Genomic DNA, 23901 nt, shown 5'->3' with positions numbered 1-23901 from the left:
GCTGGGAACCCCCTGGTATGAATTTGGGGGTGCCAGGGCCACATCCCATTGCATCAGGGTCTGATGCAGCCACTGAGCAAGGGGAAGAGCTCATTGCTCCCTCCATCGCCTGCTGCTTACAGAAGCTACAAGGGCTTTGGGCAAAATGTGGTACAACCGAAGTGCTGCGGGACTTGGTTTGCCAATGTAGGCTCTTGAGCAGTATAATCCAAGCAGAAGTTCGTGGTAATACTGCAGTGGAGAAATGCTGCATTAAAGCAGGAAATATCCAACGTGCATTACAAATGAAGAGGTTTTTCATTTGTGTTCTAAAGGAGGAAAAATACTGTCAAGCCCAGTTAATAACACAGGAAAGCTCTTGTGGCTATCGGGGATCTTCAGCTCTAATCCCCTCTGATAACAGTAAATTGAACCAGCTCCTCTGCCGACGTTTTTCTGTAGCTGGATCATACTCATATAACAAGAGAAATGGGCACCGCCTCTCCTATTTACCATTTCCTCATTTAAATAAGTTTTTAAACTGCACTTTTCTTCCTTCAGAGACATCTGATTTACTGCATTTTAAATGGAAACCACTCCTGCAACAATACCTTTTTCTATCAAGATTTGTAATCAGGCTGTTCCCGTTGAACTGTTGTTATTCAAGTTATTAATTTGTCATTTTGCACAGAATATGATCACAGAAAGGGATGAGCAGAAAGGTCTATGCACCTGCAGGCAGAGCAGGATGGATTTAATTAGAGCAAAGAGAGCTGTAGGTTTTATTTTGTGTATGTGTTGGTTGGTTGTTGTTTTTTTTTTCCTCCTCAGCCCAGCATTTTAAAAGCTTACACAGCAATCTGCATAAATTACTACACATATTTTAAAATTTAAATTCTTACACCTAATTTGATTAATGGTAATGACTTTAACAGGGTCATAGCGCATGTTGTGTAAGGGAACAAGACGTAGCAGTTTTGGTGCTGTTCTCTCTAGAGAGAGCAAACACAGGGAACCAGCCTTTAGCAGTGATTTGAAGATATTTTCCTTGCTCTTGGGGTGGAGGCAGAAGGCAAAGGCTGGTGTCTGTGGGAGCTGGGCGGTGGAAGCCTTTGCACTGGATGTGATGTTTGTTTTTTCTGAACCCAGCCATCTGTGCTGGACCGGGGTGAAAAGCAGGGGTTTCTTCTGATGGAAATTTCCTGGGGCAGGTTTTAGTGTCCCACCCATCATTCCAGTTTGCTTAGAGCCAGCCGCTTCCAACACCTTGCCCCTACCTCCTGGCTGATGCAATAAATGAAGTTTTTCATGCATCGCCTCTGGGTACAGCTCGAACCAGCAAGTGTGTCCTGGTCAGGCGCAAGGTGACGTTTGCACCAGCAAAGTTGTTAGGAAGAGTAGAACTAATCATTAGAAGATGCTGACATTTTATCCCCGTTTCTTTCCCGCATACTTTAACCTGTATTTCTTTGGTGGGAGGATAGTGCAGAGCTGGAACAAATCCCAGGAGGCTGGGGGATTGCTGTCCTTGCAGGTTTGGTCTAGGGCTGGTGCTAGTCCTACTTTGAGGAGTATCTTGGGCCAGACACCTCCAGAGAGCCCATGCAGCTATAACATTTCTATGGTTCCACTCTGTAGGAGTGACTTTGTTCGGGTGAAAGAAGAGAAAGCTAAGATTATGATCTCACTCTCTCTACATGAATTGAAAAAAGGAATTTTGCAGTAAGAAAAGCCCCGTTTTTATTGATGCTGCACAGAGGCAAGTGATTTTGCATCTACTTTTAGGAGAGCAATATAACTGGCTTTGACAGTCTGGTCTAATAATAATAAAAAGGCCCAGCTCCTCGTAGTGCAACCTGATAGCAAAACTGGAGTGTGAATTCATCCCATAAAGATTCATCTACTGTGGCTAAAGCCGTGTAAATTGGATTCTGTATTTTGGTTGTTAAATAAAAAAACCCCACAACAGCATAATGACAGAAACATTGCTCAGCTCTTGCAATTGTATCTTGTTAAAACATCACTTAGAGTAATTTACAGGGTTTGATTAAAACATATATTTAACTGAACTATCACTTCCCATCTCTCCTCTTCTCTTCCTCCCCCCTTTGCCCCCCCAAGGATGTAAAACATTGCATCGAGGCTAGATTTCTTCCAACAGAAATGATGAGCCTATTACCCTGCACAGTAAAACCCTGCCACACTTCGGCGCTGACTATATACCGCATTGTCACCAGCCACGAGCTTTAGGTAGCGCTCAGGGGGCTGAGGATGTGCAAGATGCTTCCCGTGGTGACGGGAGATGTATTTGGGAAGCTCAGAGCAGCAGTGGGGAGATGCCCTGCCACCACCTTCACCCCCAGCATCCACCCAAGTACACTAGGGAGAGAGCAGGAGAGGATGCTTGCAGGTATAAAACCTGAGCAAAAGGAGAGACATTTGTACTGAAGTGCTCTCAGGCATCAGGGAGTGTGTGCCCTGACTGCACTCAGTTAAGGTCATGGAGCAAAAAACCCACCGAGCTCAGTATCTGCCTTTGACAGCAAGTGAGAGGGAGCAGATATAACGGTACCTCCTTTGATCACTGTCCCAAGAGCCAGGAACATGCAGCTCATACACTCCCTGAGCCAGTTTTTTGTTGAATTTAAAGGTCTTCAATGGATTATTCTACGAACTTGCCCAGCTGCTTTTTGAACCGGTCTAAAATTTCATATCTGCAGGCTCCTGCAGTGAGAAGTTCCACTGCTGAGCTATGTGATGTGTGAAAAGTGCCTCCCTTTGCCTGTTTTGAAGCTTTCGATTACTGGTTTCACTTAACGATCTCAAATTTGTGGATTAGAATAGATCACAAGGTGTCATTTTCCACCGACTGTCTTTGTGCCACGTTCCATCTTCTGTGCCTCTCTATTCTGATTTTCTGTTTCCCATCCTGAAAGGTCCTAATCTGTTTAGCCATTTCTCATTTGGAAGCTGTTTCATACCTTTAATGACTTTTGCTGCTTTCCCCTGGACTTTTTTCATTTCACTTCATTCTTTTCAAAACAGAAAGGCCAGATTGCACCCAGCTTTCAAGATGCAGGCAAGACATGAATTCATGCAGTGGCATAAAGCAGCAAAATAGATGTTCTCTATTTTGTTCTCTAATAATTCCTACAGTTTTGCTTGCTTTTTGACCATTTCTGAGTTTTCACAGAGCAATTAGTTATAGCCACGAGATTCCCATCCTGCATGCTCAGAACCTGATAGCAGAAGCACAGAATTGCCTGTTTGCCCGTGTGCATCACTTCACATTTATCCATATTAGCCTGAATCCATCATTCGGTTGCCTGCTCACCCGGTCTCCCAGGTCTTTCTGCAATTCTTTGCAGCCAGCTCCTTTCTTCACTGCTCTGAGTACCTTGGCGTTTCTAGCAAACGCAGTTAAAGCAACAGGAGTACCCAGAGCATATATGCAGCTGCACGTATGCGTGCATGCAGTTGTAAATCCTCATCACACCCCAACCAGCACCGCTCAGGATCATTGCGTGTGGTCCTGTCAGTGAAGCGCTGATAACCTTTATTTCTGCATGCAGTGTTCACCAGATTTGCTGCAAGAAAATGAGAATATTGAGGAAGGTTTGAACTGACCGAGGACTTCCTTCACCGCAGGTTACCGTTGCCATTTCTACTGCAATGTCCCCAAACTGGGGCAGCCCCATGGCATGAAATGTAGTTCGTAATTATTTGAATCCAGTTGCATTTGACAGGCTTTGACAGATCCCAATCCATCTTCTGTTTCGAAGACTGTTGTTAAAAGCCCTCATTATTCCATAACTTTAATTCTGTTTGTGTGTTGCCACTGCTTTTCGGTGATGTGCATCCCTGGGAGATGTGAATTTTATAACAAAACACACACATTTGCAAGAAATCTCTCCAGAAGTAATATTCTGTGACTTTTCCATTAGCTGCCAGCAATCTGCAGCAGTGCTATCAGCAGCAGCAGCAACAAATGAACTACCCTCTTCACAGCTGCATTGCACTGGAACCAGCAAAACATTTCTGTACCAGCCCACAAATAAGCCTGAGCAATGGCTCCATGAGACAACAGGGATGTGGACAGGCAGAATAACAAATTTTTTCCATTTCAGCGCTATTTCACCTTGGTAAAATAAAGATGCAAGCCTTGCCTCATACAGGTGGTGATTTTGCTCAGCACTCCCCCAAAACCCACAAAGAATTGCTTTCCCCAGGCTTTATGGAGCAGTTAGCAGTCCCTGTGTAGAGACCGCTGCTCTCCGCTCGGGCTGTCACCAGCTGATGCACGCGGCTGGCTCAGAGCTCTTGCAGGATAAAATGATGGAGCTGGAGGGTTTGAAAGATCAGGCAGGTCAAATGGTCGGGGTCTGGGGGGAAAAATCAACCAACCAAAACCTTATCTAAGCAGTCCTGCACTCTGAAAGGGCTCCTGTCCTCTGAGGACTGTGAAATGCCTCTGCATGGGGAGAAACAACCCGCAGCAGCTACTTGAGGTGGTGGTGACACGCTGGGTGTGCTCCTGTGTGGCAGCCACGGCGGGTAACATGCAGGAGGTGCAGAGGTGAGGAAGACCCCACACCACTGACCGGTTGGACATGGTGTTGGCTTCAGCTGCTGTAGCTGCCACCTCAGACCAGGGTCACTAGTCCTGGCTGGTCAAAGAGAGACTCTGGCATCACTAGAGGACATTCTCATCCTCTCCACCACTGGTCCTGGCTTGGGCTAGGCTGTTTCCCTCCTGAGCCCTGCAATGGACGCAGTGAGATGAGCCTCTCTCCACATCCATCAAAGCCAAACCTGAGCATCATCCTGCAGCACCAGCTTGACACAGATCTGTTACCAGCATCTGACCACCCTTCTGTAGAGTCAGAAGATAAAACCGTCCCTCGTGCTGGCTTCCTGCTGGCACCAGGGGACAGATAGTGACCACACCGATGCGAAGTGAGAGCGATGCAGACAAGCGACTGATCTGGGATAAAGCCAGCACAAAGCTAACTCCTGTGGCTGTTTGAACAAATTTGATCCGGTGGGGAAAGCCCGTGGTGTCGTTTATCATGCAGCCACAGCAGCTTTCATCTAGCACTAGATCCTCCACATTCAGCTCTTACCACCAGTCAAACGTGGGCTTTGAACTCCGTGCTCTCAGGGAAGGGAAAGCAAAGGAAAACAGACCGTTTGCCCCTTGCCCCGAGTTTGCTCCACCCAGGAGCATCCTTCAGGTGAGTGACCACGTCCCCCATGTCTGGTCGGAGGCTGGTGGGGAGCCAGGGTATTTTGGCACCCACGGAGCAGTGGTGTGTTCTGCTCCGAGGTGGAGCTGCCGAGCTCCCCAGCAGCTGGAAACACTTTGAAGAGCTGAGCTTTGCCCCAGGCTGGCTTTTTTTCTCTCCCTTTTTTTGACAGCAGCAGCAGCAGGGACCTTTGGGCACTTCAAAGCCTGATTTTAATCACTTACCTGATTGAAGCGATTGCCTCCTTTGACTTTGATATTTCTTGTCATTAGCCTACCGACATCTGGGATTAAGGTATTCATCTTCAAAAGCCGAATCAGCTTTGTTTATGCTGGGGCTGTGGCTGCTCCTGCTTTTCCCAGCACAGGATTCATTTCTCAGCACTGGTCAACAGGGGTCATGCTCTGCTCTGGAAACCAGGAGGGGCTGCGAGAGGCTGCATCTCCCCAGCCTCATCGTCCCTCTCTTTATTTGCTATGGAGATATTTAATTCCACTGGTTTTAGTGGGGGATTAAAGAGGAGGACGTGTCCTCTTCTCTTGCCAGCTTTAGAGATGACTGTTTTTCATGTATTAACCAGGGGCTTGCGTGCAATCCTTGCTGTTTCGTATTTCAGAAGAGCCAGGTTTTGCACTGCAGTTATTCTCTCTCTAATCCAGGGTTTGCTTTTCTCATCGCAGGAACACCTGGAAATCCAGAGGAGCTAGGACAGCCTGCACCCACCTTATGCTGGGTTGGCCCAAAAAGCTGAAGGGTCTGAGATGAACCAGAGCAGATGGGTTGATCAGATGGCCCCTGAAGTGAACCAGCTGCTGGGATGGTTACTAGAAAGCACAGGCTTGCACCACTGCAAACCAGTCCTGCCCTGGGCAGTTAGTGGGGGGATCTGAGCATGAATGAGAACTTCTGCTCCTCACCAATGTGGCAGGTGGGTCATGGCCTTCTCCCCACTGACCGTTCGTTGTGGCCCCTCTGGAGCCCCCTTTCCCTTATGTGACTCCAGCCTGGATATGGCCATGGGGCAACCGTAATTTCTGGTTCTTCTCTTTGGGAGGAGACCATCTGATTTACTGTTTGGCCTTTTATCTTTCAGAAGATGTTGGGCAAGAAAACAATAATCTTGACCAGGCACAAATCTGGACCAGAACATCTCCATCTTTATTGCACTTGAAAACTGGGGGTGGTACCTCTGCCTGCCTCTGCATCTAAAAGGGAAAACACCTCTGGGCTCCTTTGATATGAAACAATTGCTGCAAGGACTCAAACCTCTGGGATCTAAAGCCAAAATTGACTCTTTTCTGGGTGTAAGTCTCATTTTCTCTGATAATTTCCCATCTGTGCCAAGAGCTGAATTAATATTCCCTTACTGCCCTCCCCAAGGAACTATTCCCTCTTTGAGCTGAAGGAGCAACCAGGCTGGTCTGTGCCCCCCGCTGCTGTTAGGACCATAGTACCAGAGGGGGATGGAGAGAAGGCAGCAAGTGTCTCTGAAACAGAGTTGTCAGTCTGGCCTGATTTTCTCAGTCTTGAGATCCTTCAGACTATGAATTTTCTGAACATTTGTTTCTCACAGCAGGAGCTATTGTTTCTGACATATTTATCCAGCTCAGTGCTACCTTGAGATATCTCTTTTGACAGATAACCTTCTTAAATTAAACATACAAATGTGCTGCACTGAGAGGGAAGATGTGAGCGCTAATGGTTCTGAGGATGGTGGAGGAACCTGCCCATTAACTCCTCCTGAGCTGCTAAATTTGCTGATTTATTAGGAAAAAAAACCAGCAGGCTAGTGTGTTCAAAGGGGTAATGGGGAGAGAGATCACAGGTTTGGGATTTAAGATGAAATGCTATTCAAATTGAGGGATGGTGTCATGGTTTAACCCCAGCCAGCAATAAAGCCCCACACAGCCACTCTCTCACTCCCCACCCCTGGTGAGATGGGAAGGAGAACGGAAAGAAAAAAAGTGAGAAACCTTGTGGGTTGTGGTAAAACCAGTTTAATAGTACAGCAAAGGAAGAAATAGCAATAATAATAATAAAAGAATATATTAAATGAGTGATGCACAGTGGAATTGCTCACCACCTGCCAACCGATGCCCTGCCAGTCCTGAGTAGCAATCACAGCCTCCTGGCCAGCTTGCCCCAGTTTATATACTGAGCATGAGGTCATATGGTGTGGAATATCCCTTTGGCCAGTTTGGGTCAACTGTCCTGGCTCTGCTCCTTCCCAGCTTCTTGTGCACCTCCTCGCTGGCAGAGCATGGGAAGCTGAAAAGTCCCAGAGTTAGTGTAAACGCTACTTAGCAGCAACTAAAACGTGTTATCAATTATTATTAAATACAAAACACAGCACTATACCAGCTACTAGAAAGAAAATTAACTCTATTCCAGCCAAAACCAGGACAGGTGGGAGAGGCCAGGGGAAAGAAGTCAGGTCTCTGCTGCACAAAACTGCTGCCAAGTTACAGAGAAGGGGGCTGGAGTCCGGTGGATGAACTACTGGCAGGAGGCTCAGCCAGGCCCCAGACGATCCATTAGATTTGTAAGGATTTCTTCACACCTTTCCTTGTGCTTTCCCAGCCTCCTGCGGGCGGCAGCTCTGGGTCCTGCAGATGCTCTGGCAGGCACCAGCTGCTCTGCCGGGGTGCAAGGCATGGCCCCAGCTGAGTTCAGAGGTGAGAAAAAAGGAGGTCCCCAGGGTACCTCCCAGGCCACTAGCCTCCATTCATGTTACTTGCTTGAATTTTTTCCCCAGAACCAAACCCAGCAGCCTGACCTGTCCGGGGACCTTCCTTAGGATAACACGGGTGCAGGGGATGAAGCAGGATGGACCTGCAGCTGGGTCATCCCCAAGAGAAGTGCTGCTTTTTCCAGTGCCTGGTTTTTCTCTTTTAGTTTTGAGATCTTCCACCAGTCTTCAGTGCAGCTGTGACAGAAGAGTGCTGGGATGTCCATCCCCAGTGGGAGGCAAGGGGGTTCCCTGGGATGCTAATGCTGTGCTATCAAACATGCTGCCCTACGGAGACGTCATTGCACTGGTGCGAGTCGTAGAATCACAGAGTGGTTTGGGTTGGAAAGGACCTTGAAGACCATTGAGTTCCAACCCCCTGCCATGGGTAAGTCCTCAGTGTTTCTTTCCCTCCTCTCTTGTATTGTGTTGAACGTGTCCTACCAATAGAAATGCTTTGGAGCAGGAACAGGCTTCACTGTCTATCTGTGTGGTACCTGGTGAGCCCTTACATTTGATCAGGGGCCATGCCTTGTGTGTCAGTTGCAGAGTTAAGTAAAAAAAAAAAATAAAAAAAAAATTGCACTGCAATGTGACAGCTTCCCACTCGGGTGTTGCGGAGGTCTGTGGGAAGAACAACGCTTCTCGTCAGCTCTCAAAAACAGGGTGAAGGAGCTAAAACACACCGCATTTAACTTCTGGTGGGAAATGTACTGATTTTTGTTTATCGTCACAGGTCTATGCCGTACAACCTTCTGAGCTTTGAGATTGCTCAGAAGAAAACGAAGGACTCGGTGGGTGTCCTGGCCACTGCACCCCATCCCCGTGTTCCTGACCAACCCCTCCCCAAGGGTCCCCAGCCCCTCAGTGGGACAGAAGCACCCAGCCTGTCTCTGTACCCCCCTCCCCTGGATCCTCTCCAGCATCCTGAGCTGCCAGGGAAGGTGGACTTCCACTGAGATGCCAAAATACAACAGCCCAAGGTTGAAGCACATGTGTACAGCTCTCACCCTTGCCAGGAGCACTGTCAGCCCCCGGCCAGGAATGAGGGTGGGGACATCTGAGCTCAGCCCCTGCTCCCACCGCCGAGGTTCACCCAGGAGCGTGGCAGTGCCCCCTCCAAAACCCAGGCCAGGGGACAGCACAAGGACAGATTTCTCCTGAATGAGAAGCAATTGTTTGTCAAAGGCCAAACAAAACCTTTCTGTGTTTTAAATTTATAAGGCATGTTTCATTTACAAAATTTATTTTAAAAATTATTTACCAGTTATTCTAAAAGTGTGTCCCCTTACACAATTTCCACCCAATTGCTGCCACGTGTTACCCCAACCTCTGCCCCACCCCTCTCATGGGAAGGAAGATTTCAGTCTTGTCTTTTTCTCCTGACTCCTCTCTGCCTCCAGGTTCCTACTATTTTTCTTCTCTTCATCCCATTTTTCTTCCCTCATTGATGAAAACACTTGAAGAAACAGCATGACTGATTCCCCACCTTCCTCCCCCAGATGAAATGCCCGGTTCCTCGACACACTGAAATTGCTAATAGTTCTTGCTGCTTCTTTTCCTAAATGGAGTATTTTTGAAGAATGACTTCGCTCAGCGCTCCATCAGCTCTTTGCCGATGCCGGGCAGACACACGGGCAGGAGCTGTGCAGCACTAGCATCAGCGCTGTGATACCGTGCCGCTGTGTGTCTATAATTAAGCCGGAGGTTGATGATTCAGTGTCTAGGCTTTGTTTTTTCTTAGTGAACTGTGAGGAACTCTCTGGAGGAAGTGTTTTTGCCGTTTGCTCGATTGCAGTTATATATATTCCTCCTGAATTCTGTCCCCATATAATGTCAAGAGCGCTCTTTTGAAAAATGGATAATCTATATGGTGAATTTTACAGCCAGGTTCCATTTTTAAAAGTCAAAGATAAACCCCAAGCAGCAGGAAAGTAAGAATATGAAAATAAAAAAGAGAAGAAGAAGAGTGGAAGAACAAAAGGAGGGAGGGAAGCGACCGTTAAAAGAGAGGGGAAGAGGCAGGAGCTGGACCAGCATTGCTGGAGCATTGCCTCGTATGGCAAAAAGCTGCAGAAAGGAGGGACAGGGAGAGGAAGGGCTCTTTTGGGAGTCTGAAGACAACGGGTCGTGTCCAAATCCCGGTCTGCCTCAGAAAGGTGTTTTTGCAGGGCTCACCCTGCCCCTGCTCCGCCAGCCAGCGCCTGTTCTCTCTCGCAGGGTGGAATCCCCTCCAGCGGGACAGCCTGCCCCTCTGCAGGGCTCCTCATCCTCTGCCTTGCGATCTTTCCCCGTTTCTGGGTCTGTAACAATTTTCCAGCTGAGGTCTGGATCTCATTGGGGCTTTCCTGTTCTTGGATCACTGCACAGCATTTGGCCACTTTTCACATCATTTTTCAAAATGACAAAGACAGCTTCTACATAGTCACCTCTGCAGTGCCAAGATACCCCTCGGGTCTCTCTCTGCCCTGTCCAGCTCCTTACCTCCGTCCGGACCCCTGACGACAAGGGGATGCTGCCGTATGGTTTTATTGTGCTCTTCCATACCGCACACAGGCTTCAAACTCACTTCAGAGGAAAAAAGAGTAAATAACAGCAAATATTCAAGAATGTCTTGAAACAGCAATGGCAATTTCAGCCAGAAAAAGGCAGGGAGGATTGAAAAATAAAAAAACCAAACCAAAACAAAATGCAATCTGGGAATTTCCCAGGTGAAATGCTTTGGAAACAGCAGCACATTTTGTTAGCAGGCTTTCTTAGCAAAGCTTTTTGTGTCTGAAGATGGTGGGGTTTTTTTTGGTTTGGTTTTTTTTTTTTTTAATTTCTAGAGAGTTTTTAAATTTAAGAATTGGCTTAACTGGAGGAAAAGGTGTTATGGGACTAAATGGACCCGAAGAAATAGACTGGATTAAACGGAAAGGTTTTCCTTCTGTGACTCTGAGAGAGAGGCTAGTTTCGGGGGACAGTGGCACTGGAGAGATGTCCAGTTTCCCAGTTTATTCATCAGGGAAAAAGTCCATTATTTGCCCATAGTCCAAAGTGCAGATGGAGAGGGTGGGGTAAGCCAGCAATTGAGAAAATGGGAAACTCATCAATGCTGTGGGGCATGGCATGAGCACAGTGCTGTGGCCTCCACGAAAGGCCAGGCAGCGCCCCAGCCCCTGCAGACACATGGAACCAGCCCCTGGCAGCTTTCTGGGAGGGATGTAAAAGCACCTTTTGTATGATGGTCATGTAATTAGAGTCCCTGCCTGGGATGGGGAAATCGAGCCTCTGCACCTTGGGATTTAGATACAGGTTTCTCCCTAAAGCAGGGAAACATCCTCTGTAGTTTTGCCTACACATGCAGTAATTTCTTACATGCCTTGAATAACTCGGTTTCAGGCTCTTAGTAAAACATTACAAACCAAATTCCAAGTGCTTCTAATTTTCTGTGCCAATTTCTCGCTAACAATGGTTCCCATAATTGCAGAAGCTGGGAATATGAGCTGGTCATGTTTCTGCCAGAATCCACAAGCGGTTCTTCAGAAAAGACAAACAAAAGAACGAGGGGGAAAACAATTTTTACAATTCACCCCCCCACGACTGGTTGCGAGAGTTGCACGTTAATTGTGGCTGAGCAATGCTGGTCATACAGTCACGCTGCGATGGGAGAAAACACATCTGAGAGGTGATAGGTGACTTCAGGGAGGGGAAGGAGAATAAGTACTGGCAGCATAGCAGCAATAATTAAAAAATCTCTTGGGAAATTTAGGGCACTCCCTAGCCACAGCCATGCAACATGAAACAATTAACTGTACTAAAGCTAAGAGCTGTTCAGACTAATTGGACACCTTGCCAGTGAGCTAGAAAGACTAGCGGATGAGTGTTAAGCAAACCCCTGGTGTGGCTCATGAATTGTAAAAATGTTGTAGCTAATAGGGTTCTGGTTGGGTTGAACGGGAGGAGACTTGTATGTGCAACGTGTGAACTCAGCAAAGGGCTCAGAGGGGAAGCAGCAATCGTGTTGGGCGTCCTTCAAACAAGCACCGGTGACTCTGCGGCTGAGCTAAGAGCATCGTGTTCTGAAGGGGAGAACGCTTGAATATTGGCGTTTTCTCTAGGCAGTTCCTATTTAGGAAGACTCTGGAGTTTAAATTCAGGCAAGAAGTAAACACATGCAGCAGTAAAGCTTGCTTGGAAACCCGACAGCGGCTGGGAGCTGGAGGAGCACAAGGCAGAGCCTATGAAATCAAATAACACCCAGAAATGTGGAGGGGAGGGAGCAGTGGGGATGAGTTTCACTCATCTTCATCCACGAAGGAGATGCCTTTGGCCCCTCCGTACCATGCTGCCCATGCCAGACCCCATGAGCCTGTCCCCATCCCCTGCACCATGGGGATCCGGCTCTTTGGCCACCCACCTCCCTTGAAATCGCAACGCCGTGGACACTTGTGACAAACGCGAAGGAGTTCGGACACCCCCTTGTGCCCACAGCCCCTGCCAGGTGGGTGCACTGGAGGCAGGGTGGGGATGAAATGGGAGCTACTGGGTGGGCAGAAAGGTCTTGGGATTGAGCTTCTGACACTGGAAGTACCATGCTCATTATGCAAAGCAACCGAGAGCCTGAAATGATCCTAAATCTCGTTATGTCGCCTACGGGGGACGCAGCCATTTTTTACATGCCCTTTGAATAAATAGAAGTTTCCACAGCAGCCTCCAGGAACCTTAATTTTTCACCCATCCTAATAACCATAAAACAGAGACAGGCAAGTAATAAAATGTCAAAATCTATGTGTTTTAAATTCTGAGATGACTCTCAAATGTCACTGAAATGTGGAATGAAAAAAGGAGATGGAGAACCTATAGCTGAGCTGTTGCTTTATGGGCTCATGACTGTGGTGGTGGGTGGGCAGTCGTCTTTCCACACCTTCCTTCGCTTTTGGCCAGGCTTTGTGGGACCCTTTGAAGATGGTGATGGAGGTGGGAGATGAGGTGCTTTAGTGCTACAGGAGTAGTTCCCTTTCTGGGGGAAATCAGATGAAGTAAGGCAGCATAATCCTGATGTTCTGAGCTTTTAAATGCAGCATGTCAGCTGATAGCTGCATAGAACATATGAGGTAACACAGAAGGTCCTGGACTTCTCTCCACCTCCTTCACCCATCAAAATCATATCTAAAAATACACATCACAGTGATAACTGGAGCATAAATGGGAAACGATTTTATCATCTGGTAAAAATTCTATTTAAAAAAAAAAAAAGCATCCCCATGTCAAATCAGGATGAAAAGTCAAGATCTCTTTCTTCGTTTTTTAATTCTTTTTTGCCAAGCATGGCACAGCAAGTGACCCTCACTGTATGCAGACATATGAGAACACCCCATCACCTCTGCTGGTGAAAAGGCTGTTTTTAAAGAACAGGCACTAGGCAACCATTTTAAAAGTTAGTTCAGGATCTTACACCTTGCACATGAGTTTTCAAACTCTAGCTCTCTTGACAGGACAAGGGCACCCAGATTAATGGGAGGCTGGCTGGGTGCATACGTTACTCTTTGAGCTAAAAAACCCCTCAGAACTCTCCCAGAAATCTGACAGGATGGCATGAAGTCTCTGCTCACTACTTCATGCCTCCTGCCGTGACCCGTCGGCTGGGGGCTGTCTGCCGTGGCCAGCCAGGGGAGCGACGCTGGTGGACACCTCTCTGTTTTAGTGATGAGGATGGGGTGAGGGCTCCCGTTCAATACTGGAGAGCAAGGAACAGTGACACGGGGCTCTGCACAGGTTTACACCCTGCTCCCGCAGAGGGGATTCAGCATCTCTGTCCCTGGACATCTGCCTGTGGGGTGCCAGGTTTCTGATGCTGCTGAGTGCGCTGGATACACGTCTGGTGCTGAGATGTGGGATGGTGTGATGAGCCCTGGGGTCTGCCCTGGCATCCTTCGCAGTCCTGGCCTTGCAAGGACCAGCCAGGACCACAGTGCCTGGATGTCACCAGAGACACAGCGGGTCAGGCTTTGTTTGAATGACTTTAGTGGCAAGGCTAAGCTGAGAACAGAGTGAGGTAAAGCTATTCCTTAAAGACATAAAACCAAATAAACCTGTCAGAAGGACGTAGCTGTTGTGTACAAAGCTCTCTGGTTTTACTGCTCAGGGAAGCCCTCTTCTATAAATACCCAATAAATGAGTTAAAGGCTAAATAAAACACCCCATATACTGTAGAGTTGAGCCCAATGACTACCAGGAATCCTAAATGAGTAAACATTTCAAAGGGATAAATCTGCTTGGTGTCAATTTATGTTAATGTTTTACATGATTGAACCTATTAGAGCAAATAGCCAGTAATAAGCGTGCAGATAGACCATGAACTAATTGTGTTGGGAGGCTGTGTGTCTAACAGGACTCTCTCTCCTGCATTTGTCATCATGGAGCTCCTTGGGATGAAGCCAGCACCCCATGGAAGATCCCCTGGTAGTCAGCAGGTAGTTAGGGATCAAGGCTCAGCACCAGAGCCAGGGGGATGCTCAGTGTCTCCTGCTGTGTCTCTGTGCAATTTGTGTTTCCAGTGGGTGGTGGGGATGGGGAGCAGAGGGTCTGGGTGGCCCTGGAGAAAGCTCAGCAAAGCATGGAGAGGCAGGATGGGTTCTCCTCTAGGGGACAGTGTGAAGTGCTCAGAAGACAACCTGTGGTGAGGACGGACTGCACAACTGGACAGAGGGACCTGTGCGTGGTCCTGATCCTGCCCTGGCTGTATGCAGGTGGCAGGGACAGCCAGGAGCAAAACTGGGGGTTTGGGAGGACCCAGCTGCAAAAGGCACCAGGGAGCCTGGTGAGCTACAAGGACATAGACTCACCCCAGTCTTCTCATCTGTATGGTTTGGGCTGTCATTGCTTTAGCACAGTGTCCTCTCTCTGATATACTGGAACTCCTCAGCAGTGGAGAGATCTTGGGAGACTGCGAGACACTCTCTGGGACTGGGATAGAACTGATTTCTCCCCCAGATGATGATGCCTGCAGGGTCAGGGTATCCCAGGGCCATCAGTGCGCTTACAGCAGAGCCATCCCCAGGAGGCAGAGTACCAGATGTCCCATTTTAGAGATGTGAAGCAGAGGTCCTGTGACCAGTGACTGAGCCACCACCCACTACCAAACCGCAGCCTTGCTCCCAGCACCGGCTTCATCCGCAGCTGCATCTCCCCATCAGCGTTCAAGGTCCCACCAGCCTGCAGGTTCGGGGCTTCGTGTTCCCGCTTAACAGCAATACATACTCTCAAACCAGCCCCGATCAGAGCCTGACTCTATTATGCAAAAGATTTCACAGGTAACATTCCTCTGACGCTGTTCTTCTCGTGAGCCCAGGCCGATGGGCCACTGCAGGAATAGTGCTTACTCAGTCCAGAGATGTTCCCATGTCACTTTTCGACTTAGCAATGCACATAAACATATTTTACATGTAAACTGGGCAATTAAGAAGGCAAATGTTTTAAAATACGAGGATTTATTGGCATAAAATTTGCCATCTATCAACACTGCATAAATAGTTTTACATAAAAAGCCATCTGGAAACAGGTTGTTTATCATATTTATTCAGTTACAACTTGCTGGTTTAGAGTCTGTGCCTAGCTCATTAACTGTCAAGACAGTTTGACGTTGCCGATGAGAGGTGGATGTATTTGAAATTCTGCACAATGCATGAATATTAACTCGAGTTTTTAGGCAGCTGCACTGTTTCAGACAGCTTGGACATGCTCTGCACTGGAATTCCTCTGCGAGAGGAAAGCAGGCTGGGAGGCTGCTGGGTACTTCAGACTGGGTCAGGCTGGAAACCCTGGGCTTAGGTCTAGAAATGTATTTGACCCTCCCAACTTGAGTAAAAGGGGCTGGGTGTGGGAATAACAGTGGTAGCAGGCATACCCATCAGTCAAGAATGTGCATAGCCTCATGTTGTTTTCAGATGATGCTGGAAGAAGCAGCACATGTTGCATCCTCTGAAGAGGTGCTGGAGTTGTCCTCCTGGGCTGTGTGCTCCACGGGAGAAACCACGGGCTGCCAACGGCTCCTCTGGCTGCTGCAGACCATGGGCAGCCGTTCAGGAGTCACGGTATCAAGCCAACAGCCACTGGCTTTTCCTGACATTTACTGTCTCCCTTGGTTTCAGTAATTAGATCCCCTGTTTTTAAATGTCAGATCTCACGAGGCGATGCTATTGTATTTAGCACTGTGCCCTTCTGCTGATTCCAAAACACTTTCCAGAATTACTATAAATAATCCAATAACAAGAGCCAACTAAGTGGTTACAGCAGAAGGGGAGAGGAAATTAATGCATCTTGGCATTGTTTGGAAATGGGGGGAGAGCCTCCGAAACGCTGTCTGCCCGAGCAGAGCTGCAGGACAAACTCCCTCGCGCACAGTGTGGTTCAGCCACAAGCCAGCACTGCGGTTGAGTTAGGTGCTCGTGTCCTTGGCCAAGACCTTCAATCTCTCTGTGCCCACAAGAACAATAGTGATATCTTCTGTCAACCCTTTGATCCAGGGAACCAGGGACATGGACAGCCATGGGCAATGCTTTATAAGGTGGGAGAAGTCGTCATATAGAAAAACTCTCCCTCCCATGCTTGAGCTGTGAGCCTCTGGCAGTGAGGCTCTGCTGACTTTGTAGAGCCCAGAACCAATGATTTAAATTTTGGTGCTTGTGGGAAGGTGTCAGCAATAGGACATGGTCTTTCATCCAGCAATATGTAGCATTTGGAGCTGGGGAAGTGCATTTACTACTTTCACTCTGCTTACATGAGGGATGCTGGGACCTGCAGCTTGGGTAGAGGCAGGTGCCCCCACCTCCCAGCACTGATGTTCTCTGCGCTCCTGCCTCAAGTTGGAATCAAGTGAGACCTCCACCTTTCTAAAGCAGTTTGAGGCATGAGACACAAAATAAGAGGGGTGTCATGGGTCCCTAATTCCCTGAGCAGGCTTCTCAGGAAGAGCTTCAGGATGTCACTGAGTTGTTTTGATTCACCCTTTTATAGAAGCAGAATGCCTTTCATCAGTTCAGCAGCAGCATGTGCCAACCTGGGGACTGCTTCACAACAGGTCAGGATTTATTGGAGATCTGTCATCGATGTGCTTTGTTGTTCTTTCTTTGAAGGGAGCAAAAATGGATATTAACATACGGGCTCACAGATATTTCAAAAGAGATACGTTATTTATGTGCCTCATGCTCATGAAAGAACAGTTTATCTTTTTTCCGTAGGGAAAATTACGCCAGAGTACCTCACACAGTCTTATATACTTGGACCCTTCCCAATGAGGAAGGATAACTGCTCTGAGTGTCACCACCTTCCTGCAGCTGGCTCTGATGGCAACTGCCCTGCTTCTGCTGGGTGCTGGCTCCGAGGGAGGACGAAACCCCAGGAAGAGGCTGGGAGAGGTGCTTGGCGAGACCGGCCATTTACCAGCAGCCTCCAGTACCGGGCTGTGGTCATGCACGCTAATTAGCAACAAGATCCTCGTTCAGTTCATTCAAGCTCTACAGCAGTAAGTCCCAGAACAGATCCCAGGTAAAGGAAACGGCTTCATCTATTAAGCTGCTCCTGTTGTTATTAATCATGTAACAACTCTATCCAGGAACTTTATGGCTGTCACTGCATCACATCGCACGGCGACGGCTGGGCTGGAATACAAATCTCTCTATTTCCGTGGCACAGCCCAGCCCCTGGCAGAAAGGGAGCTTGTCCATCAGGCGGTGGGATGAGACACAACTCCTCTGTACAAACGGCTGGTGGGCAGAAGGCCAGTGGGGTACCGGCATCCTGCAGATATTAACTACAGCCTCCTCACAGGCAGCGCTGAGAAGGGCTGCATAAGTGGCTTTTGCTTGGCCAGAGTCACAAATCCTGCAGACTTGAGGAATTTTGCTCCGTTTTTCGCTGCTTGTGCGAAAACCGTACAGCAGCCTCAGGTTGGTGGCCGGTAACACAAGGGGTGCAGCTGGCAGGTTACAGAGAAGGCTGCAGGGCTTTGGCTGCCTTTCCCAGGTGCCTATAGTTTAAATTCTTCTTGTTTCAGAGCAGAAGCAAACTTCTAACAATGTAACATCAGGAAGCAATTAAGTAAGCCCCCACCAAGAGCACCCAGGTCATGTATGCGCAGCAGCAGCAGCACGGCTGTTACCAGACGGAGGATGTGGGACACACTGGTCTAAGGACATAAACAGCCTGTCAAGGGTTGTCGCTGAGGTCTTGCTTACATACCCTCCCTGTGTGAAAAATCATGAGTATCCTTAGCTTCACTTCCACACAGAGAAGCAGAGGCACAGGGAGGACTGTGGATTTTTAGGGTCCACGTCATCTTTCCTGCAAGGATCTGATCTCTCTGTGCAGAGGCCAGATGACAGAGTAAATGGATTGTGGACTGATTCGGTGCCTAGATCTCAACGATTAAGCAGGTTGAGATCGTCAGAAAAAGAGGAGCATCTAACAGGAGCATTAATTACTGACGGTGTGAGCCTTCCCTTTAAATACCTCTTGCTGGTGCTTCCCGCAGAGCAGACCTCCCCAGTTCCCCACATCTCATCTCCCCAGGTGGCTTTTGTTTCTTGCTTACATATGTTCAGCAACACAGAAAACAGCCCATGGCATTTGTACAGAGACAACAAAGGGCTCAGCAGGTTACCTCTGTCATAGCCATGTACATCCCTTAGGCTCGGGTCAGCCCTTGTCTCCCTGGGGCGCTGCCATGCGGAGAAGCCGCATGCTTCTGTGCTGCGATGTGAAACCACCAAACCTGCCTTTTCTTACCAAGCTCCGGTAGCTAACAGGGGCAAGGAGGCAAAAGCACATGTATTAATGCAGCAGGACGACAAACACAGCTGCTGACAGAAATGGAATAGAAGAAATCGTCAAGGGAGCAGAATAATAACCTAGCCAGGAGATAATAATAAAAGCCTGATAGCATTTACACAGGTCTAGGTAATTTATTTGTCACTGGCCTCCTTCCTCCCTGGGCATTGGTAATAGGGGACAAATGGCACACTGGTTTCTGAAGAGCACGTTGCTGTATAAACCATGGGGTTGGCCACTAAGGCAGGAATATCTCACTCGCTTTCTTCAGCACAGCCCTCTGGAAGCCTCTGAGGTGGTGTCTCTGCAGCATCCCCTGAGCTGTAAGCACGGGGAATCCCAGGACAGAGCAGATTCTTATACAGGTTTTCTTGGGCAGGGGATTTGAGTGCTTCTGATAAGTAAATACCCCAACCCGGAGGTCCTTAACCAGCCTGATGCTCAGAGCAGCCCTCAGTTAGACTTTTCCCTGGGTTTATACCCGCTGGCTGCGGGACATGGCACGAGTGGCAGACCAGGGAGAGGCAGACGCCACAGCACTGCCACCAGTCAGAGCAAATTTACAATTCAGTACCAGGATTAATAACATAGATCACGTTTAAAGTCCTTAATGTGTGTGGCCAGGCATATTAGCAGACAAATATGAAATTAGTGCCATAGCAGCAGGCACACAGCATTCAGAGGCTGTCCTTCCCTGCACCAAGCAGCAGAGCAACACGCCTTCCATTGGCTTCGGGTAGGAATATGGAGCACCCACAAATCTGTACTCAGCCCACGTCCAGCACAAAGCAACTGAGTCCTACAGGGCTGAACAGGAATAATGAATATCAGTGCTCAGAACTGTGTTTGGTTTTTTCTTTTGCTTTGTTTATCTAAGGTTGGAAAAGAATCGAGAGAGCGTTGTGTTTTTCAGACGCTGTAGCTATCCCTGGGAAACCCAGACCTCCCGATAGCACATCCCAAGGAGGCAATTCCCACACTTCACCCAGGAGGAAACTCAGCAACAAGGAGAGCCCCTGCCTTTTCCTGGGCTCATCAGAACTAGTGTCCAGACGATGAGTTTGACGGCGTGGATCCCCAGGCTGTTGAGGGAGCCCCCAGCCTCAGTGCCAGGTGCTGTATAAATCCAGATGACCCCTGTGCCAGGGTGTGTGACCAGCTCATCCAGCAGCGCTTGTGGCAGCTTAGCCAAACTGGTGGTGATCTCTGAACTTACACAACTGGTTTAATTCACTGCAGAGGGCTGAGGCCAGGAAACTCCCGGGTCCTACAGCACTGCCACAGCTCATCCCAGGCAGCCCCTTCCGTAATGCTGTACTTAAATGGATCTCCCAAATGAACCAGCTCACCTGGAGACAGCTCATCCTGAAAAACACCCTGAAATACACACCTCCTTCCTCCACCACTTTACTTGTCTGCTTTTCCTTTGATGCATCCAAGAGTTCAGGCTGCCCCAAGAGCCGTGCAAACACGCAGCCTCTCCAGCGAGCTTTGGGATGTCAGGATTGGCACAGGCTTGGCCCAAGTGCTAGTTCATGCCCTGGGGCATGGCAGGAGGAGGTTTTCCCTCCTGAGCAGCTTGCAGAGTCAGAAGCATTCTGCACATGGAGTTTGATGTTGGAGCATGTCTCATACTCCTGTTTTTTTCAACACTGCACTTAATTCCAAGAAGAAAAATGCAAGACAGCCCCTGTGAGCAAAGTGCAAAAAGAGCTTGAAGAGATGGAAAGCTGCCAGCCCAGTCCCCTGATGGCACTTCTCCCCATGCATCTGCAGGAGGGCAGGGGTGTCAGATCCTGGTTCTAAGGTTAATGAATCCCTGCCTGGCTGCTGGGCACAGACCTTTCCTAAAGGCAGAGGGACCCATATTCAGAGCCTCTGCTACCTGCAGCCGCATCAGTATTGTGTGGGCACAGAGAACAGCTCTGCTCAGCAGGCTCCAAAGCATTCTGGCTGCTCCCTGGCAGAGCTGTGTGCAGGGGGGCTGCCGGGACCTCTCCCACAGGTGTAACGAGCTGTGAGACTCAGCAGCAATCCCCAGCGTGCAGCTGTGTGGCACTGGCTGTCACAGATCTTGGAGGCCCACAGCAAGTGCAGCAACCCAATATTGGGGTGTGTGACAGGTTTGCCCTTGGCTGGGGGCAAACCACACACCCGCTCACTCAATCCCCCCCCCAAGAATAGGGAGACAGCCAGAGAAGCTGACCTTGGCAGCTGCGTAAACATCACTTTTTATCAGCTTTCTTCTGAGCACAAATCCAAAACACAGCCTCTTGCTAGCTATTATGAAGAAAGTTAAGTCTGTCTCAGCTCAACCCAGGACAGGGTGCAGAGATGGGGACCAGCCCTCGGTGGCTTGTTTCCAGGGGAAGGCCAGCATACAGCGGCTGGAGAGCTCTGGTGCCCCTGCAGCCATCCATCCATCTACGAGTGAGCTGCAGGGGGGAGCTGTAAGATTACTCAGCAGAGCTGGTGATGTAGCAATGGTGGCAGGCTTGCAAACCTCTTTTCTCGCTCCAGCAAACCTTTATTTTTGTTCCGGTCACTAGAGAGGATAAAGGACATTTGGTTAAGGCATTACGCACACAGTGGTAAACAGCAGACACAGAATGTCAGCAGTACTCTGCTGCAACCTAAGAATGACCGTATGCTTCTGCGTAATGATGGCATGTAGAGAGCTAGGGAGAGACTAAAAGAAACCAGGGAAGCATAAAGTGATCTTTCTCCTCAAGCTTCTGCCTCACTTTTGGCAGCTGGCAAGGCAGGAGCTGTCAGAGCCGGAGGCTGCGCCTGGGCTGCCAGGCTCCATAGGCACCGATGGATCCTCATCCCTCCCAGGACTTGTTTATGTCTGTGATGAGGAGTTTAATTAAGCACTGCAAGAAAAAGTACTTCTGTAGCATTGGACTCCATGCCTTAGACTGTTGTGAGATGCTTTTGCCAAGATATCTCCTGGGGTGTAATCAAAGGCTCCAAACGTCAGCCAGACAATCACTTCTGAAACTCGTAAAATTAAATGACAGTTCACAGAGGAAGATGAGAAATAAAAAATGCCACCAAGAGAAAAATACCTGTGTCTCCATGAAGCTGAGGAGTATGTAATTAGGCACCGACAGGATGCAAGGGTTTGTCGCTGGCTTTTAACAGAGGGAGGAGCAGGGCCACTTTGTCGGTGATCCCAACTCCCCTTATGCATCCTGAGAGCAAATGAGGTGAAACATCACACAGAGTAGTTCCCTAACTTGGAACAATGGCCACGTGAATCCACACCTCTGCTGTACATAAAACCTTGTGCAGACTGACAGCAACACCAGCCTGTGCGTTGGAACGGTGAAGTGCTCGCAAGCGCGGGCGAGGGCGAGCAGCAAAGCCAGTGCCGATGAGCAGCAGGAGGGAAGATCAATGGCTGCGCTGGGCAGTGGGGCAGCGCTCCTGATGAACAGCTGTCCCCAGGCACACCAGCACCAGACTTCAGCAGGTCATCTGTCACTGCAGAACTAAAAGGCACTGAAACAATGCAGAATGAGAAGGATTTTTTATTTTTTCTTTAACATCTGGCTACCACTCTGGAGGAAAAGAGGTGAAGGGAGGAGCTGGGCAGGTTCTGGTGATCCCAGAGCACCAGACATGGACACCCTCCCACGAAAGGGAACAAAGGCACAAAGGAAAAAAGCCACCAGTAAAAATACAGGACTTCATCCTTCTTTCCTAACACCCATCCAAATGGCTCTCTGCTGCTTTAATAATAGCAGGAGAACCCGAGCTGGCTGTGCTTACTGTTAAGAGCAATCTACTCATGTGCACACCTCCCCTCATCAAGGGTTTCACCACATATTTTCATTCCTGACATGTCTTCTAGTGGTTCCCTTGAACATATTCAGCCCCTACAAGTCTTCACAAAATGCTGCCTTTGACTGCTTTAGCAGAAATTCAGCATTTGGGCTGCACAACTGGCGACAGCAGAAACTCCCTCCACTGCAGAACTGAACAAGGTCCAGCCACCAATTCATCAATTTTAAAATATTTTTTTTAAATTAACAGAACCTGTGTAATTTTGTCTATGTCAAATGGCAATGCTGTCTCTAGGCAGTCAGAAACTGGATTCCTGTTAGTTTAGCCTGTGTATAGATGAGACAAATCAGCATATAATCTTAGTGCGTCACAGCCCTACCCTGATGAGGTTTAATGTCCCAAAGGGACATGGGGGTCGTCTAGTCTGAACCCCACACCACAGACTTCCCTGTGTTCACATTTGAACCAGGTTGTACCCGTAATAAAAACATCCAGCTATTATTTTTCAATTTCTGTGATGGAGAATCCTTCATTCACAGTTTTAACGAGGTTGTCCTTTGTTAAAAAAAACAATACACCTTATTGTAGTCTGAACAGATTCACCCTGTGCTTTTTATGTTAAATCTCACTGTACATCTAGTATTAAATTTCTCTACCTTACTCAGTCACTTCGGGATCACCCATCCTTAACCTTCTCTTGGCTAAGTTCAACTGATTGAACTTCTGGAGTTATTCACCACCCTGACTTTATTTCATCATCTAAGCTTTCCTCTGCTGCATCTCTAAACGTCTCCTCCAATTTAGGAGAATCCTTCTTATCTGGTGGCTGTTACTGAACACTGCACTTCTGGCTGGCACACTGCTGCGGACCTTCACACCGAGGGCTGATTACCCTCCTGCCTTCTGTATCTCACTGCTTCCCAGCACGGTCGTGTCTCCACTATGGCTACAGCCTTTACTCCAGCGGGAATAACTTCACATTCATCCCTGTTACAATGCGTATTGTTTGCTTTTGTCCAGTTTCCCAGATATTGCTTTATAACAGCAATAAGACCTCTCCATCATCTCCCCAGGTCTTTCTGCCACCTGAAGCTTTATCTGTGGCCATTTTATGTTTTCTCCTGGGTCATGAGTACAAATATTAAATAGCACAGAGCTCTTGTAGGATCTCACTACAATGCCCTTCTGAACATGGATGGGGACTCCCAGCTCACAGGTGAGATGTGGAGATTCATCACCTGGGAAGTTTTCCATCTGTATAACATGTGCCATGTTGAACCTGTAACACTGTAATTCCTTACAATTATTTAATCTTATTATATAAATTAATAATTTATTATAAAA

The sequence above is a fragment of the Pterocles gutturalis genome, unplaced genomic scaffold (assembly GCF_000699245.1).
Source record: "Pterocles gutturalis isolate BGI_N339 unplaced genomic scaffold, ASM69924v1 scaffold5146, whole genome shotgun sequence".
Lineage (NCBI taxonomy): Eukaryota > Metazoa > Chordata > Aves > Pterocliformes > Pteroclidae > Pterocles > Pterocles gutturalis.
Note: the sequence above shows the minus strand (reverse complement) of the source record.